At 37.4% G+C, this 19,160-nt stretch overlaps 1 protein-coding gene across 45 annotated transcripts in view; it reads left to right on the plus strand.

Moving 5' to 3' along the window:
- MAP2 (microtubule associated protein 2) overlaps window positions 1–19,160 on the plus strand; it is a 283,734-nt gene that overhangs the window by 140,746 nt on the left and 123,828 nt on the right. For 12 of the 45 annotated variants that reach the window (XM_045481013.1, XM_045481033.1, XM_045481035.1 and 9 more), the window contains exons 1-2: window positions 1,956–2,258; window positions 2,553–2,620. The gene's annotated coding sequence lies outside the window, so the exon portion shown is untranslated. Of the gene's footprint in view, window positions 1–1,805; window positions 1,926–1,954; window positions 2,259–2,361; window positions 2,477–2,549; window positions 2,621–19,160 lie in introns of those variants that run through there. The other 33 variants (XM_045481041.1, XM_045481042.1, XM_045481044.1 and 30 more) reach the window with 12 other exon arrangements.

The raw sequence follows: 19,160 nt of genomic DNA on the forward strand, positions 1-19,160 counted from the left end.
TTTTTGCTGACTCAGAAAGATTTTAACAAATATTGCGCCCCCCAGTGGTGGTTTTTGAGTGAAAGATCTCTTTTTTTTTTTTTTTTTTTTTTTTTTAACTTGGGCTCCCAGTTTTCCAGTTTCATTATTTTGGGTAACTTCATGAAACTACACAAAGTAGGGGGAACCTTGGGAAAACAGCTGAGTTTGCCCGATTTCATGCTTGCAGAAAGAACAATGCCTGCCGGGGATGATAGAGTGCCTAGTATATGATGATTAAGTTCAGGCTCAACAAGATAGGTTCACAAAAGGGTAATCATGCTGGATTCATCTGGTTGTCGGGCTGGAAATGAAAGAAAAGCAGTGACATAATTACCCCAGATTCTTCAGACCCCCAATACAGTACAGCACAGCTATTAAGCAAGACTCGTCTCAGAATTATTGGAACATATTTTAAAGAGGAAGATCACTGCTTTAGCAAGTAAAGGAAAGCTTACAAAATCAAAGACAAAGGATGTTTCTGGAATCGCTTTTGCTTGCAAACAGAACGGGACAGAGCAGGGCATGAAAATCACTTGCTGAAAGAATTAAAGCAGAGCACCTGAGATAGGAAACGGGGATGGTATTTCTGCTGGATCTCCAGCCTGCTTTGTGACCTTGGTCAGATTCCCTGGGCTTCTGCTTCCTCACCTATGAGACAAAGGGTGTGGACTAGGTTGAGTGGTGTCCATGAATCCAGAATATGGACAGAATCAAGGAGAAGTAGGAACCATGTCATACAAAAGAACCGTAATTTGAATATTTATGAAAGCAAAATTAGCTAGTGATCAAAAAGGGGAGAAGAAAGGTGGCTAATGGAGGATGTAAATTCATCTTAATGTGTCAAAAATAGAATGTAAAACCGATAGAGACAGTTCTTTCCAGAAGGCAAAGAATGAAGCATATCCCTTGGTCTCTAAATTTCCTCCACTGGAGTCTCCTCTTTTCTCTATCATCACCTTATTTTTCTCAGTACTTTCTGTTTCCGGTAACCATGGTGATGCTCCCTCCTGGCAACCTCCTTCAGAGCCAGCCCTTTTGGTATACATCGAATTTTGTTCTATTCACTGATGCAGGAAGCTAACAGTGCTATAAAAATTAATTTATTTATTAACATTTTCCCCAGCTGTTTTGTCCAGGCAATAAATTCAGGGAATTATTCCACATGTAACCTCCCTACATAAAGGGCACCGTAAAACAGGGATAGTCAACTGTTCATTTCAGTTGCTAACATAAAGGGGATACTGATTATGCCAGAGATTCAGTTCCCTGCCTTGGCCCTTGGGGACGGTAAAGTCCCAGTACTCAAGCTCCTTGCCACTTCCTTTTGCTTCTGTATGTAAACGGAATAAAATAGATTGCCCACAGAAATCACACATCAACCCTGGTTTTCCAGTCCTCTTTGTTTTTTTGCGGTATTCTCTCTTGTAAGGAAAAATTGCCAAGTGTGTAATTATCACAGTTAAAAGGGGATTGAATTTCCCCTCTGAAAATACAAATACATATATGCATTTTTCTATTGGGCACAGTTATTTATTTTGGAATATAAGTAAGCAATATGTGATACTGAGTTTTTAAAATATTGCAATTAGCAGCCAATGACAAAACATCAAACAACCTCTGATGTCATTAATGCAGATAATAAAAATTCCCATAAAGTACCATTTAGTCATGTCCAGTTTGTGTAGCCAGATTTATTTGTAATCCTATATGCCGGGAAACTGCCTCTCTATTTAAGCAGTGTGTGTGTGTGTGTGTGTGTGTGTGTGTGTGTGTGTGTGTCTGGCATTAACACAAAGGAGACCAGACGATGACATTCATAGGCTTATAGACTCGACTCCTGGGGACACACTTGGATGGAGGCAATTAAAATGCCTGTCAGGCATTTGATACCAGAAGCCCCTATGGTAAACCGCTAAATCATAAGCCAGGGCTGCATCTTATTGTCAGTGAATGATGGCGGAGCTGGGTGGCTTGTCATCATTCTCGAAAATTCTGAGGCTAGTGAGCTCTCTCTCCCTCTCCCACTCGCCTTATTTTCCTTTTCGCCACTGCGGGGACTTTTTCTAATTTGCAGCTTCCCTTTCCCCGACACACACAGACAGGAGCTGGTGGCTTGCAGACTGCGTCTGTCTGGAGCTAGAGAGCTAGAGCCAGCCCGTAGAGATAATGCTCCGGGAGAAGGATTCTGCAGCAATCCTCAAAGGCTAGACTTGGGTGGTATCGCTGCCTATTCACTGGTAATGGTTTGGGTTTTTTGTTTTTTTTTTTTTTTTTAATTTTATTTTGTTCTATTTTTAATCCATTTTTCAAAGGATCTGCTTGATGGGATCTCAAAGTAAAATGCTTTAAAATTCATTACTGAGCTTCCTAAAAATTCAAGTACTGCATTTTTTGTACTACAGATCTCAAGACATAGATTTATTATCTGGATTATAAAGAATACATTTGCTTACTGGTGAGTTACAATTTTCAATATTTAGTTAACAAATCTGTATATGTATTTTTTTTTTCTTGTGTTTTTGTTTCAGTAGATTCTTCAGCTTGTTGTCTCTAACCGAAGAAACATTGATTGGGAACTACTCATTCAGAAAATTAAAAGGTACCACATGTTTTGTTTGGGTGTTTAAATGAGGGAAAATCGGGAAAGATTTGGAATGTTTTTATTTAAATTAATCTGTCTATGGTTGATCTTTTATCCTTAAGCCTACGTTGATCATTGTCTGTAGCATGTATCATTCCCCAGGCAGAGAATGCCATTATCCAAGGCTTTTTTGATTATAAGACGTTTAAAGAATTATATCTGTTGCCTGTGTTGCAAGTTGTTAACAAATATCAATATGTCTGGCTTATTTTTGGATTTTTATTATGATAGCAGCTAAACAAAATGTCCAAAATTCTCTATCTTAATGAAAATTCAGTCATTTGAATTTAACAGAACTATACTAAAGTAATGATTTTATCTGAGGGAATCCTGCTAATAAGTGATATTTTTAAACTGGTAAATGAAACGCTGGTAAATTCCCAGGTAGAATGAGCACTAGAGACAAGAGCTTAGGAATGACTCAGTATTGTTAGGTTTTGCGACTAAAATATTGTAACTTCTTCACTGATGCTTCAGTCTTTAGCACCATGTTTAAAGGCTGAGGTTATCGGTTATTAAAAGAACTGATTTTACATATGCTTTATTGGCATAAGAAAGTAATCCTTCATCTTGCCATGAAATCAAGTTGAATCCATTGATCCTGGGCCTTATGCCTTACATGAAAAATATTAATTTTCGAATTCAGCATCACGATGTGTATTGATTGGAGATGGCAATTACAGGTATTACCTTTTGTTTAATTCCTTAAGATTACCTCTGACTTCAACATACACTCATGTCAAGCAAAGCTATATTTGAAATTTGCCTTCCAAAAATGGAAGACATTTTCTGCCTTGCTGAGAAGATCAATAACATCTCTTAAATCTTTCTTTGGCATTCACATAGTATTTCCTCTCAAGATTATCGGTCTGAAATCTTTTATGCAGTGAAGTTAGTTTTTTTTTTTAATGTACTTGGGAAATAGCTAATGTTCAACGACAGATCCTGAAATGCCAGAAGTATGTGAGTGTACATCTGTGAGTGTGAATATTTGTACCAGTTGAAGGAGATGAATGCATTGTCCTCGTTTAATTTTCTCTGCAGTGTGTATTATGAGGCCCTTAATTTATTCATTCCACAAGCACTTACTAAGAGCCTTGGTAATGTGGGTAGTTATTGTGGGAGAGAAGGAAGGGGCAGATGCCACTGTAACCACCCTTCCAGAGTGTAGGCGATATCACATAATATTTTTGCACAAGAGAATGAATTCATTACAATAAATCAGTGTGTTCTAAAAAAAGGAAACTGCATTATTTCAGATATTGAACAAAAATCTAATAGACTAGTCTCAGAGATACAGGAAATATATTGCATTTTTTTCCTTAGAAATTATTCAGTGGAGTCAGGTATGGAATCCCCAGACAGGACTTAACTATTCCTCCTGGATATTGTAAAACCCTTGGGACTATTCTCTTGTTTTAGGTTTCACTCAGAGTAGTGAATACATTTCATTTTTGGTGCAAAAAAATCTATTTGGTATTTTCCCATCTCACAAAATCCATATAGTATATATTTTATGTGAGAATCTGTTTCCTAATCTGCAGGATCATTTAGCAACTCATTATATTAATTTTGAACATTGGGGTATTTACATGAGTTGGAAAAGGATGATGTTGCTATTTAACCACTAAAAAATGTATTCAATATATTGTTAATAAGAACGAATCTGTTCTGTTGTGATTTAACTGGGTGTTGGAAAAGTGGCATATTACCTCACCTAAAGCCTCTTAGTGCCTACATTTTCTAGGACCATTTTAAAATATACCTAGGGGTGTGTTGACAGACTTTGTGTCATCAACTAGGGTTTATTGAAATAGACTGTTATGGCATCAGATCAGAATTAAATTTGACTTTTGAGAGAGTCAGGGATCTGTATCACGGTTTTGCGAATCAAGCTTGTCTTGACATTGGTTAATTATTTCACTGATTTTTTTCACTGATATTTACAGCACATAAAATAGTGCCTGGAACGTAGTAGGAGTTCAACAAATATTTACTTATTTGATGAGTAAATGTTTCATCAGCATTTTTCCTCTGTTACTTTTTTGTTCTTGTTTTTCATGAGATTACACACTGTAAAACAGACATTTGGTACTTCTTTTTTTTTTCATCTACCCAAAATATTCATTATATCGTCTCTAATTAATAAAAATAATTAATTAGATAATTAATATCAGGTAGAAAATCAGGCGAACCATGTGTGGAAATTTCTCCAAGTTATATAGAAAAGAATTTTTCCAGTTTTAGGTTAAGATGGAAAGAATTTTTAAAAATGTCCCTTTTCACTTTCATCAGCAAGGGAAGGGTGCCAAACTGCAGCATGAGTTTTGCTTTAAGGATGCTTCCTAAATACTACTCCCAAGCTTGACGTTGTTTATTGCTCTTCATGTCTTCAGCCAAGATTTTGCTGCAGCAGTGGGGAGGAGGCCTTCTCTTTCTGTCTCTTTCTTTCCCTCTGTAATCCTAGAAATGATGTCATAGTCTTCTTAAACGCTTTGTTGCTCATCGTGGACTAGTATGACATCATTTCCTAATGTATAGAGAAACTTCTAGAGTCATGATAGTTTTAGAGAATGCTTTTTTTTCTTGTCATTTATTTTTATTAATAAAGCTATGGTTTTTTTTGTTATTAACTATGTGCTAGATAATTACCCTTAGCCCCTAATGTAGGTTATCTTGTTTTAACTCTCTCCACAATCCTGGGAGGTGGGTATGGTCTCCATTTTATGGATGGATGAACAGAGAGATTCCAACTGGGCAACCAACACAAGTCTGGCCCAAAGTCCTTCATAGTAACCACAACATACTACCTTTTTTCCTAGTAGATTTTTTGGCTCATAGCCATTTGCTTTAATATTTTATTTATGCACGTGACATATACTGAAATAAGGTTCAAACAGTATGCCTGTAGATTCTTGTTTTCATATGCATAAGGTGGGACTAAATATATCTTCAAATATGTAACAATCAAATTCTGATATTTTATATTTTTAATATATATTTTTTTTATTTAAACTGAAGAACTTTATTCTTTAAGGAGGAATGTCAGAGAGAAATTAGGAAGTCTTAAAATAAATTAATCCATAAAGGATTCCTGTGTCATTATGATGAAGACATATTACTGAATTATAGTCTACATAACTAAATGAGCCAGATTTCCAAGTGTTAAATAGCATAACTTGATGCAATATTTTGTAAAGCTTTTTTTTAATTGAAATATGGCAGAAGTTTCAAATGACCAAACAAACAAACAAACAAACAAACAAACAAGCTGGCAACAGTATGCAGTGTGCAGACACTACCTTCAACCTTAAATACAACTTAGCCAGAAAAATAGCTGAGGACACTAACAATTACAAACATGTATTAAGATGCTCTACTTGAAAAGCGTATATAGAATAGAACACTTTTGGAGCCCAGTGGGGTGCAGCAGAATAAAACAAAGAAGTAGCCTCAAGGCTCAGTGGTAGCAAAAGAAGTATTCCGGGGAGAGAGAATGCATGGAGGAGCTCCAGGAAGAACAAACAACACTTAGCGCAGAAACCAAAGAAAGTGAACAAGCGGGGAGTATAGACTGATCTCATTTATATTCTAGAGTGTAGGGTAGAGGAAGGGGATTCTTAGAAGGTGTGGATGGAAATAGTGTTCAGTTGTGCCATCTGAAATGGCTACGATTCTACCCCCTTTTGAACTACAAAATAAAAATCCATTCAGGTCAACCCAATACATTGTAAAGGGGACCCTAAATGCCAACTTGAGGAAACCGTTCAGTATTTGATGAGAAGCTGTTGGGTGTATTTTGAATAGCAGACCACTATGACCTAAACTGTGTTTTCAGGTGACTTATTTTATATCTCTGTGTGAGATGGAGTTGTGAGTGAAAGTATGTTGAAGGAGGCATCGCTTTGGAAGCTATAATACGATAATCCAGGAAATAATAAAGGCTCAAAGAGGGTGACTGTCAACACAGTGGGCATAAAAAAGAGGTCATGAAAATGAAAGATGTTTCTGAGCTCAAACTCATAAGCAGAATATAGCAACTGCTTGATTAGTAAGAAAAATGAAAAGCAGAAGGACCCAGTGCTGCCTCTAATGTTGGAATTTGGTAACTGGAAAAAGGAGGGGAGAAAAGTCATGAAAAGCTGCTTGAAACAAGAGGCTCTCTTTCATTTCTGTTGCATCCAAGTCTCTAGCAGACTGTGTAGTATGTAGTGTACAGGCAATAAATATTGACTGAATGAGAGAGGGGATATAAAGAGAAGGAGCAGGTTTAGGCCACGACGGGCTGGATATGCAGGTAGACTGATCTGGTAGTTTGCAGATCACGTAGGGCCAACACTGAGAACAGAAACTGGGGAGACAGGACATGGGTGACATTATCAGGAGAGGAGAGAAGAGGACCCGAGAGAACATTCTTGATAGCACCGACATTTAGGTGGTAGACTAAGTAACAGGAAATGACAAAGTTAAAGGAAGAAATATTTTTTTTTAAAAAAAAAGGACAGGTGAAGTAATAGAAAACAAGGCTAACACTCAAATTATGCCAAAAAGTTGAAGAATGACAATAGGTAAAAGTCTGTTGCATATATTATTTATTTCAGTAATGTTTTCTGTTATAAAAACAATAAACCCACGTTTTATAAAACTTGTAAAATTTGGAAGAGTGTAAAGGAAGGAAGTAATAGCCACCCATAATTACACTACGCCTGTGGTTAATATTCTGTTTAACTTTCTTCCTTTCATCTATTGTGTTTAAATTTATGTAACTGGGATCAGAACAATACAACTTGAAATCTGCCTTTTTTTTTCTTTTTGCTCAGAGTACTTAAGCATCTCTTACAATATTTTGCCACCTGTGTAATATTCTATCATGAAGACATTGGATATGTTTATTCCCCTGTGTTTCCCAACCTTTCACTACCATCCTAATGCTGCAATGGAATTGTATTTTACTCTCACATGGTATTTCAAATTATTTCCAAGGGATGTTTCTATAACAAAAGCATCAATGTATTTTGTGTTGTGAAACTTCTGGTCAAATATTATTTGATGGCTCAAAACCAGCCTCACTTTTGTTCCAACAATGGGAATCTAGGATGACATTAGCGCCTGCCATGTGCCAGCCTCTGTGACAGGCACTTTAATCATCACAGTGACTTTAGATTCTGTTCTGTCCACGTAAATAGAGGAGCAGAGACTGTGACAGTTGCACAAGTGTCAGGACTAGTTGTGAATCTGGGTATGACTCCAGACCAGTCAAATTGTTCTTGAGGAGTGAATGAGTACATAAGGATATGAAAGTAATAAGAAAACATGTTCAAGAGGTCCAGAACTCAAAGGCAAGAGAAGAGAAAATATATAAGGCAAGGAGGACAGTGACTGCAGTGTGACTTTACTCTTAGTAACCTGGTAAGTCCTAAGCCAAAGGGAGGGCACATAGAGAGAGGGAGGGTGTATATGTAAGCAGAAGAAGGACAAAATTATAGAAAAGGTCCTGAGATAAAGGAGATAAAAAGCACAGACAAGGATTTAGGCTTGGTAAACAAAATTCATGTTCCCTAATAAAAGCAAGCGAAAAGAGAGTGGGACTTTTCTAGTGGTAAAGAAAAGATATTGGGGGCCCTACATATCCCCTAGAATTCACTTCAGACTAGAGGAAGATCCACTTTTAATCATTCATTGAATATTTATTGAACACCAATACCATGCCCTTTTCCTGCCCTAATGGAACTTTATTTCTAGAGGGGGGAAATAATCAGTGGGTGTACAAGTAAAATTAAAAGATTTATTCACGCAGTTATGCAGAGAATGGATGATAAGGTGGTAAGAGTAGACCCAGGGAGATCAGCTCCTCAAACTTTAAAGCAGAGATGAATCCCATTAAAATGCAGATTTGGAATCATTAGGTCTGAGGAGGGACCTGAGAGCCTACGTTTTAACAAGCTCCTGGGTAATGTTGATGCTGCTGGACTGTGTACTGTGCGTTGATTGGCAAGAGGTTAGGAGGTGAATGTCCAGGCAAGAAAAGTTAGAAATAACTGGAACCGTTGTTATGAACAAGTCAAATGTGAGCCCTTCTTTTAGTGTGGCAGCACTGCATACTTCCCCACCTCTTTGGTGGTAAGAGAGAATTGTCTCTCTCGGTTTCTGACTCTTTCAATTCCAGCCAGTTGTTTTATGACAGATCCATTAAACAAACCACAATGAGCTACTGGCATTTCAATCTTTCTGCCCTATGCTCAATGTTTCTTGTGCCATATAATGAATTCTTATGGCTCAGGTTCAAGGATGTGTTTCCATATAACACTGTGCCAGTTTCTTAACTCCAGTTCTGTTTCCCTGCTTCATGATTTCTTTGAACTTCTCAACTCCTCTCTGCCTGGATGTTCACTACAGCACCAGCCCGATAAATTCTCTGGTCCCCTAGCACTTGACATGCCTCATGCCCCTCTGTGCTTAGTGGCAAAGCTCCTGGGTGTCCACATCTCATCTTCTTGCTAGCCACATCCCAATACAAACCTTGGGGGACTCTACTTAAAGCCACAGGGGACTACAGGGTATGGAGAATAGTCTCTGATTTAAGGAATGCATTTTTTCCAACAAAATCATTTATCTTTGGTGGAATGTTTTGGTTGGTGGCAGCAACCTGCATTCCTCTGGAGAAAGGATGTGTTTTTTTGCAGATGATTAGAGTGTTCAAAGAGGCTAAGTGTTCACAAGAAGCCTTGACAGACTCTTGAGGGATGTTATCTTTCTGCCTCCACCATGAGTCTCTTAGTCCTCCTCTATAGCTTCAGGAACTTGTGAACATTTGCCTGTTTGGTTCCTTCCACACTACCCTTTGCAGCAATAAAATATCTAAGAAAACAAGAAATCACTTAGAAACACCTTAAGTGCATAGTAAACATTTGTATTGTCCTCACACTTATTAGCATTTATCCTTTGTTTAAATGGTTGCTCCCATCTCTAGGCCATACTGGGACCAGATCTGTGGTCTTTGCCACTGTAATTTTGACATTTGGTGTTTACTTTAACAAACAAGTAGACGTGAGCAGTGCCATTAGAAACTTTGAATTAAAAATTCCAGTGAAATGCTAGTTTTCATATGAAGAGAAGTCAACTTAAATTGATAATATCTCTTCAAGGAAAACACTTAGGAGAGGTATCTAAGGAGCAAAGCCATGTCATGGGCATTTTTGCATTCATTATGTTGTCTGCTCAGAAACATCCTTGATGCATAAGTCAAGATGAAGCTACAAAAATGAGTGTTGGGCATGAGTGTATGCGCGTGCATGTGTGCGTGTGTGTGTGTGTGTGTGTGTGTGTGTGTGTGTGTGTGTGTGTAACTAGTCTTCCTATAGTGGACATCACTGGTCTTTGCATAGACAAACTGGAATTGGTAAAATACCCAGAATTTGAATACCATGCCTCTGCCTTTTTGCAATTTTATTCAACAGTTAAGAGTCTCAGGGTAGCACAGGATAATCTCTGGTCTTCCTGAAAAATTCTCCTTTTCTCTCTCAAAAAAAAAAAAAAAAAAAAATTGAATCAATCCTCTTTTTTTGTGGATTCCATTTGGGTCTGCCACAGATGGTTTGAATTAACCTTTCTTCAGATTCTCTCCTGGTGTTAATGACTTTGGATTATGACTATTTAAGGCACCAGATGTATATTGGTCCACATCTGGTAATTGTTAAAACAAAGCTACTCTATTTAACACTTACAACCAAAATATATTTCTTTACAATGAATAGGAACTTAAGAGATGATGTTTCTTTTCAGGAAGATCTTATGTTTTATTTCCAATGTGAATAATGTTGCTACTTTTCTTTTCCTTAAAAGTATTTTCTTGCTTACTGTAGGATTTTCTCATGGTAAGATTTCATGGTTATATATACAGAATAAGATACATGTAGGCATTAAGGATTCTCTCAGTGCCTAAGAGCAGCTAATTAGCATGATTTTGAGCATAGCTGCAGGTAAATTTGTGATATTCTAGAATCTTAAAAAAGAATAACTAGCCTGCTTTAAGTAGTGGGGACAGAAATCCCTAAAATGATTGACTTTTAAGATTATGTTGGTAGTTGAGGAAATATGACATGTAACATTGAAAAGATTTTAAAATGGTACATGAACTCATAGTCCTGAGTAAGTCACATAACTGGTCATACTTTTCCTCTACAAGATGGGTGGATAGTCCAATAGGTCAAAGGGCAATAATAAATGTAATGTATAGTTTAATGTGTACACGCATTTTTAGTTGTTATGATATGCTCACAAAAAGGTCCAAGACATAGACTTTGGTTTATAAAATTATTGAAATAATACAACCAGTGAGGAAGTAGCATTTAGACTTTGAGAAAGAACTTATTTCTGTACCACTTTTTAAGTGCTAGAAAGCATGTGACCTCCCAAAACTCACAACAGTCTCTGGAATGGGAATGGCAGATCTTGTTATATTTATTACAGATAGGATATCTGAAGTTTGGAGAGTGCAAATGACCTACCCAAGTCCCTCCACTAGAAAACAGTAGATCTTTGGCCCATAACCTTGCTCTAACTCTAAAGCTTTTACTTTCTACTAAGATGTAGCCAAAGCAGATAAATGAGTATATCATCCCAAATATGGAATATTTTAATAATGCACTGACTTGACTGCTAAAATAAAGAACACATTTCCAAGGTAGCCCTGGCCTGCATTATTGCTCTGCTCTCCCAAAAGACTCCTGCCCTTTAGAGTACTGGATTAATATGGCATGGAGCTCAGTAAATACTAGTAAAAATAGCAGTTATTACTGAAAGGGCTTTATACTTTTCAGTATGAAAAAGAGATCAGACTAAATATATCACAGAAAATGTAATCTTAATGACTTAAAAAGCATTTGCCAGAGGGATGGATTAATAAGAATCCATTGTTTAGTTTCAAGTTTCACAGAATTTTAAGCAAGTGGTAAGTAACTCAGCAAGAATCCCGGATCACAAAGAAAATGATTAAAGCCTCAGAAAATCAGATCTATGGAGAAAGATTTTTAAAAGTAGGCATTTTGATTTGCCTATTTTTAGGACAATTATGAGAGCTAAGAAAGAAGAAGCTGGAAGCTACGGATCCCAATTCTGATCTCAGATGTAGAAAGAGGAGGGTAGCATATATAAAGAAAATTATAACCTCAGAGGTCATTGAGTAGGGCTAGGGCTGAGGTTAGGTGTGTTGAGGCAGACAGCAACAGGTATGGGTCCACTGAGGACATTGTCATTGTGGAGACCTAGCTCTCCCCCAAATTCTCCTTTCCACCATCTTCATCCTGGTTCTCATAGCTGTCAGGGTTGCTGAAATGCTTTTATCTTGTCTTCCTGCCCCGAACGCCATCACCCCATTAATCGCCTAAACAAACTGTTAACACAAGCTTTTCTTTGGCTCTTGTTTGTTTTCTTGAGTTGTGCTAGCCAATAAGTATGGTAGCAGCTAGCTACTTGCAACTATTTAAATCTAAATTAATTAAAATGAAAATAATTAAAATTTCACTTCCTTAGTCATACTAACCACATTTCAAGTGCTCCATAGCCACATTATTTTTATAGAACATTATCTTCTATAGTACACTTCCCTAATGAGATAACTTTCATTGGAGAGGGCTGATCGGAAGCATAACCCACGCCCCTCACCGAAGCATCCAAAGCCTACATTGACCTCTCCTTATCCCTCACTACCCTTGGCACATACCCTGCACTCCACACATTTTTCTCCTCCTCTTCCTCATCATCATTACTACAATGATAATCAAAATATTAATAGTCCTTATTTATTTAATCTATATTATGTGCTAAGTACATATAGTTCAGAAGATGAAAAGGGGAAGAGGGAGGAGGAGAAAGAGAAGAGGAGGAAGAAGAAAAAGAAGAACGTGCAGATAGGATTTTTAAATCCCCAATTCACAGAAGAGGTTTAATGAAGTATATTCACCAAAGATAAATTGCTAATGGTTAGTGGAGCTCGAAGGAAACCCAGGTCTGTCTGTTCTCATAGCCAAGTGTTTTACTCTGTACCAATGATTCTTAACCAGAGACAATTTGCCCATGCTGCCGGAGGTCTTTTGGAAATGACCTATTTAAATTAGATCTTTTTAACTCAGAGAAACTTTCCTCTGGCTTCCTTTTTTTTTTTTTTTTGCTATCCCTGCCTCTGTCCTATATTTAGGAGATTCCTATTGACAAATGTTGGACTTACTGGATTGATCTGTCTTAATTGCCTTTTTTCTTTACATATTTTTAAAATCCCTTTTTCTATATTCAAGGCTTTTTTTTTTCTTATCAGCTGAATTATTATTTGCCTTTAGCCCTGCCAATTCTATTTTTAATTAATTCATGAACTACTTATTTGGGAAATCACATATTAATTTCCAGAAACTTTTTTCTTACCCTCTATATGATACTTTTCTAAAATTCATTTTTGGAAGGAAGTTCATTTTTAAAGTGTGCAATATTCTTTCAAATCTCTCTGAGAAAGACAATTGTAAGTTCTCTTGTTTCCTGAATCATCTCTATTTCCTCAGGAGTCATTTCTAAAAATATTTTTCTTGTTCATGCTGCTGGTGTTTCTCAAAGGTCTTGATTTGGAGGACTTTTGTTTGTTTGTTTTTATGTATGAAGAACTAGGCTGAAGATGATAGGTAGCTGCTGTAAGTTTCCTCTGCAGTTGTGCAGATATGTACGTCCGCTCACCATGAAAGCTGATTGCAAATGCTGGGTAAATGGGCAGAGTTTGTCAGGAAGCAGGTATCCCAGGAGAAGCACAGAAATGTAACCAGCACATTAGCAGGTTACAATCCCTACAATTGTTCCAGTTCTGCATAGATTTATCTGTATTAGACCTGGTTCTAAAACTGATCACTTGCTTTTATTAAAGGCTAGTTCTTGCTTTCACCATTGGGGGCAAAAGCTTCTCCTATCAGCTAAAAATGTAATAGCAAGGGGAAGAAGAATAAATAGAAAGGGTCCCTATTGTTCTGAATACATTTCTTAATGAAGAGCCATGATTTTAGTCTCACAGCTTCCTAGGACCCTGTATTTGAAGACTCTAAGCTTGGGGTTTCTCCAGGTTCTTCTGTTAACGCAGGGGCTCCTGGCAGCAATTTTTCTCTTTCTTTCTTTATCTTCATTCTAGGGTATCTTCAGAACGGTTTTGCTAGGGCTACATTATTTTCAACATTTTTATTATTTTAATAACAACTAGAGAAAGGAGAAGGGTGTTATAACTCCTCCATTACCGATCATGTTTAATCTTCTTTACCATGTACTTTCATAGCACCAGTCTAAGTTTGTACTCTTTTGCACTTATTATTCCAGTGTTCTATCTTTACTGTTTCCTAGCCAGTTGGAAAAAAATATTTCCCTTTCTTGGGCCTTTCTCTTTCTGTAAAATAAAGATAACATCTTATTTTCTGGGTTGAAATGGAACATATGAATGCATGTTGAAAACTATAATGTAGAATACAAATATAAGCTGTCTTTACATAAAAGATTTTGTCATAGGTCCTGAGTAACAAATAATGCAAACTTGAATGGCCATCGTTACAAGAAAACCCTTTCCCTATGCAATAGGAATTGCAACGCGATGCCAGTTTGACACTAGAACTATGCAGTGCAGAAGAAGCAGAAGTTATGCATCAATAGAAATAATTAAACAAGCAGTTGTTTATTGATATATTTTACACCTAAGGGAAAAGCAAAGATAAAAGCAGACCAAGAATGTGGTTGATATACTATAGCTCATTTAAAACAAATTTGAATTTTCGGTTTGGCAAAGAACATATGACTTAATGTTGTGTGATCCCTTTTGATTGGCAAAATTAAGGAATGTGAATATTTATGATAATAATGAGTATAATTTAGTGCTGTTAATTAGCTGCCACAAAAATATTACTGACTTAATATGGCTTCAGTTAATTGAGGGTTTCTGCTCTGTCAGTCAAGTTGAGACATGAAGCACCAGTAAAAGGAAAATGAAGAAAATGAGAATAACAGTAAAGTGGCTTACTCGGAAAAGTTGCAGAAATGTTAACAGAAAATTAAATGTAGAAAGAAAGTTAAGAGTCCCAGCAGCCTTTGATTTCAACCTACTGAGAACCATTTGTGGAAAATTGATGAAAGGAGTTTTTTCCTTAAATTATTAAATCCAGCATCTTATTGATAGCTTTTATTCTTAGAAACAAAATGAAAACACATCAAACAGACAAAACAAAATAAATCAATGTGAATGTACGCTGAGTGATGCATGTATGATTCACTATCTGACAGCTATTTATTCTCATTTTCTGCATGTAGTTATTACATTCTGAAGCTGAATGTCTGTAAAGTCACCAGCCATAGTTAAATGTTAATGGATCCAGTGACATAATTTAAATTCAAGGCCTCATCCAAAGGAATGTGAATAAAATGCATTTGTTTGGCTTTTTATGACCACTATTAAAAGTAAAGGAAATGAAACCATAAACAACTATGCTCAAATATTGGCCTAGCTGAGGCTGTTTTGTAGCAGTATAAAGCCATATTTATTGATGGGGAAGCTCTGTTTAACTTACCCAGTCTATCTAGATTATAATTGAGGTTAAAAAATGTATGTAGCGACGTAGACAAAATGTGGAATACTAATTCAAAATGAGTTCATTCTGATGTGTTTTAATTTTCTGTTGTCGTAAAGGGCGGGTACCATTTGTAAGTGTTATTTGTTCCTACTCCATCTCTAAGGCCTTAGCCCGTAGTTAATGTGGTGCAGATTACTTTTGCCCCCAATATTGATTATCTCTTCCTTCCTCAGTAATAATAGGACCCCTGCTATTTGGAGGGTTCGTGGTCACATGGACAGTCAGAATAAGATCCAGAATTCCAGCCTCCCTGACAACAGGTGTAACCATACAACTCAGTTCCAGCCAATAAGATATGAATTCCAGTTGTGTGTGAAACTTACATTAAAAGGAAGGAGTGTGCTCTTCATCACTCTTTCTTCCATTCTTATGGTAGGAATTCAGAGGTGATGCCTAGAATTTCTGTAAACATTTTGAATATGAGATAACTTTGTAACGAATTTTTATTCTGTTTAAGCCACTGTTATTTGGACTTCCTCCATGACTTACCATCATTTGTATGACAATTTTACAACTTAAAGTTATTTTCAAAGGCTCTGAAATGTCATTTTATCAAGTGCCATTGTTATTTATATAAAAACATTTATATTAAAATTGTTAGTTAAAGGGATGCCTAGCTGACTTGTAAGGCATGCCTCTCTTGATTTTGGGTTCGTAAGCTCAAGCCCCACTTTAGATGTAGAGCTTGCTTAAAAAAAAAAAATTGTCACCTAAAACATACTGGTCCAATCTGTTACCAAGTCCTGTCAATCCTACTTCATAAACTTTTTCCAAATCTATCCATTTCATCCATATCCCCAAGGACTACATTAGTTTCCCATTACCCCTGATCTTGACAACGGCGATAGCTGCCTGCATCAACTCTTCCTCCAATAAGCCATTATACATATAGTAACTGGTGCCATCTTTTAAAAATGCAATCTAATCATGATATTCCTGTGTTTAAAGCCATAAGTATTCATCATAAAGTCAGGCATTTATAAACTGTGCTACAAGCCTATCCATGATCTGGCTTCTGTCTGACTCTCCAGGACCATCCTGGGTTTATTTCCTTGGGGCTATTGCACATATTTCTATTCTCTTTGCCTGGAACACTCTTTCTATGCTCCTCCTCTCCTGCTTTACTCTCACTTCGTCTACCCCTCTACTTAGATAAGTCCTGTTCACTGGTTAGGTCTGGGATTTCCCAGGTAAGCCTTCTTGCATCCTCTGGCCTAACAGGTCTGCTCATTATATTCTCTATGGCACTCTGCTTTTCTTTCGCTTGTATTCATCCGTTGAATGTATGTCCTCCCCACAAGACTGGAACCTCCATGACTATATGTCTCATTCCTAACCAGAATCCCAGAATCTGCTGAGAGGACTGATACAGAGTAGGTGTTCAAACAACAATGCTGACTGACAGAATGATCCTTTATTCTCTTCACTTTCCTTGAAAAGTATACCTAATATCTCATCCAAAGTTCCACTTATCAAAATCCCATCCATCTTCTGGATTATTAAAACCATTCATGTGCTCTCTCCTTCTAATTAGATATTTACTTTATTTCCACCCCTTTGCTATGACTTTATATTTTAGAAGCGTTTTAAATTTGCAATAAAATTGAAAGTACAGAGGTTTCCCATAAACCCACTTCCCCCACACATGGCCATCCACCCCTATTATCAACATCCCTCACCAGAATGATACATTATCCACCGACGATGAACATTGGCAGATCATAATTCACCCAAAGTCCATAGCTTACCTTAGGTTCATTCTTGGTGTTTGACAAAAGTATAATGACATATATCTATGATTATACTATCATACTGTCACTGCCTTAAAACTACTCTGTGCTCAGAGCGCTTGAGTGGCTCAGTCAGTTAAGTGTATGACTCTTGATTTTGGCTCAGGTCATGATCTCGCGGTTTGTGGGATCGAGCCCCATGTCGGGCTCCACGCTGACAGCTCAGAGCCTACTTGGGATTCTTTCTCTCTCTTTCTCTCTCTCTGCCCTGTCCCCTCAGTGCTCTTGCTCTCTCTAAATAAATAAACTTAAAAGTCCTCTGTAGTCCATGTCATCATCCTCCCCCTTTCTACCAATATTTACTTTTCTTGTGATCATATGCTAGACTTTAATTACAGGTATTTGTTTACAGAATTCTAAATTTTGGGGGAAATACATTCTAGAAAAATGAAGTCTTTTAGAAAAGTTTTTTTAAAAAACATTAACAGCCTCAATGTAAAAAGCCCTTTAGCAGTGCCTTCATCCCAACAGAACAGGAATTTCTAGAGGCTATGGCTATTAACTGCCTTGCAAGCAGAATGTCTAGCACATGAAAGGCATTTAACAAATGCTGGGTTATAAGGTAGTGAAATAAGTACAGACTTTGAAATTAGATACCCTTGGCTTCAAATCTAGGTTGTGCCCCTCATCAGCTATGAGAAATTGGGAATTTATCAAACCTCAGATGTATAAAACAGGAGTGACAAAAACAACCTTATTACAATATTGCAGGAGTTAACGAAGGTAATTCACATAGCGGAAGCCCTGTAATTGTTAGTGATTATTATGACTTTCTAAGCCTTTATTTCTCCATCCTCTTCTTAACAGACAAGGTAGATGCTTGGTTCTTCCTTTATGTTGTTTTAAAGCTGAAGGGTAGAAGCTTGATAAAGACAAGGCCCAACATTAAATAAAAGATAAGACCTGTAAAAGAAGTGTTGAGGGTACTTCACAGTTTTGTTTATTGTGGCCCGCTTCTCCCTTCTGCCTGCTCTACTACATAAACCAACCAGCCAACCAACCAACCAACAAACAGGTGAAAAGCAGTAAGGGAAAAGATAAAATTATGTTAAATCACCCAAGGTCTCCAGAAAGGCCTGGAAATTATATACATTCCAAATTACAACACCTGAGGCCACTCTGCTGTCTGGAGAGAAGCTGGCTTGGGGAGATGTTAAGAGTTCAGCTGTCTCCCATGAGGTTTATCTGCAATGCAGATTTTTCTAAGCCTTTCCTCACTATTTTCAGCCTCCAGACCAACCAGCTGCTCTCAGCTCTCTAGGCTCTGTCTTCTCTACAGCTGGCTTTCAGGACTGTCCACCACCAGAACATGTTCCAGATAAACATTTTCCCCTTAACTGACATCACAATCCCTACCGATCCCCAACGTCACAAGGCTCCATTATTGCTCGACTTCAAGAAAGGTACACTATTGAGAAATTATTTTGCACACTCTGCCTCTTGCTTCACAGATGTTATCTTTTGCAGGAGCGTTCAGTCCCTGTTGCAGAGTAAAGAGTGGTATACCTCCTTGTAGGGCTCCTGGAGCCAGGACACTGGCCATGATCTTGGAGGCAGCTGCCTGGAATTTGCAGGCTCCCCTCCCCAGGTGTTAGTGCTTTTCAGCTATCTGATTTCACATGGGCTGCTGTTCCTTCTCTGCAGGACTCAACAAATCAGTTGAGCCAGGATTGTGACCGTACAACCTTTCCTGTAGGCTAAGGTTATGCTTTCTTTACGTGCACAGATTCGCTGCTCATGTTTTTTATGACTGAGCAAGCATATTGTCGACAGGCTAATAGCGGAGATCAGTGCAGCTTTGGGTTTCTCTGTGTGCTCTGGCCAGTTACTCTGTAGGGAGAGGTTTCTTACCCTTAAGTGTCAATAGTCCTTACTTCGAAATTGTGATAAACAAATATCACATGGATTATGAAGTGCTTAGCAAGATTGTGAAGTACTTAATAAATCTTCATTTTTAAAGACTTACATTTTGTATCTACAAATAAAAATTAGATTGTAAAACAGGCTCTACTTAACATTTCTATTGCAATTGGGCACTTAGCAGTGGTGAATCATAGTAGTTGGTAT

Source organism: Leopardus geoffroyi, chromosome C1 (assembly GCF_018350155.1).
Source record: "Leopardus geoffroyi isolate Oge1 chromosome C1, O.geoffroyi_Oge1_pat1.0, whole genome shotgun sequence".
Classification (NCBI taxonomy): Eukaryota; Metazoa; Chordata; class Mammalia; order Carnivora; family Felidae; genus Leopardus; species Leopardus geoffroyi.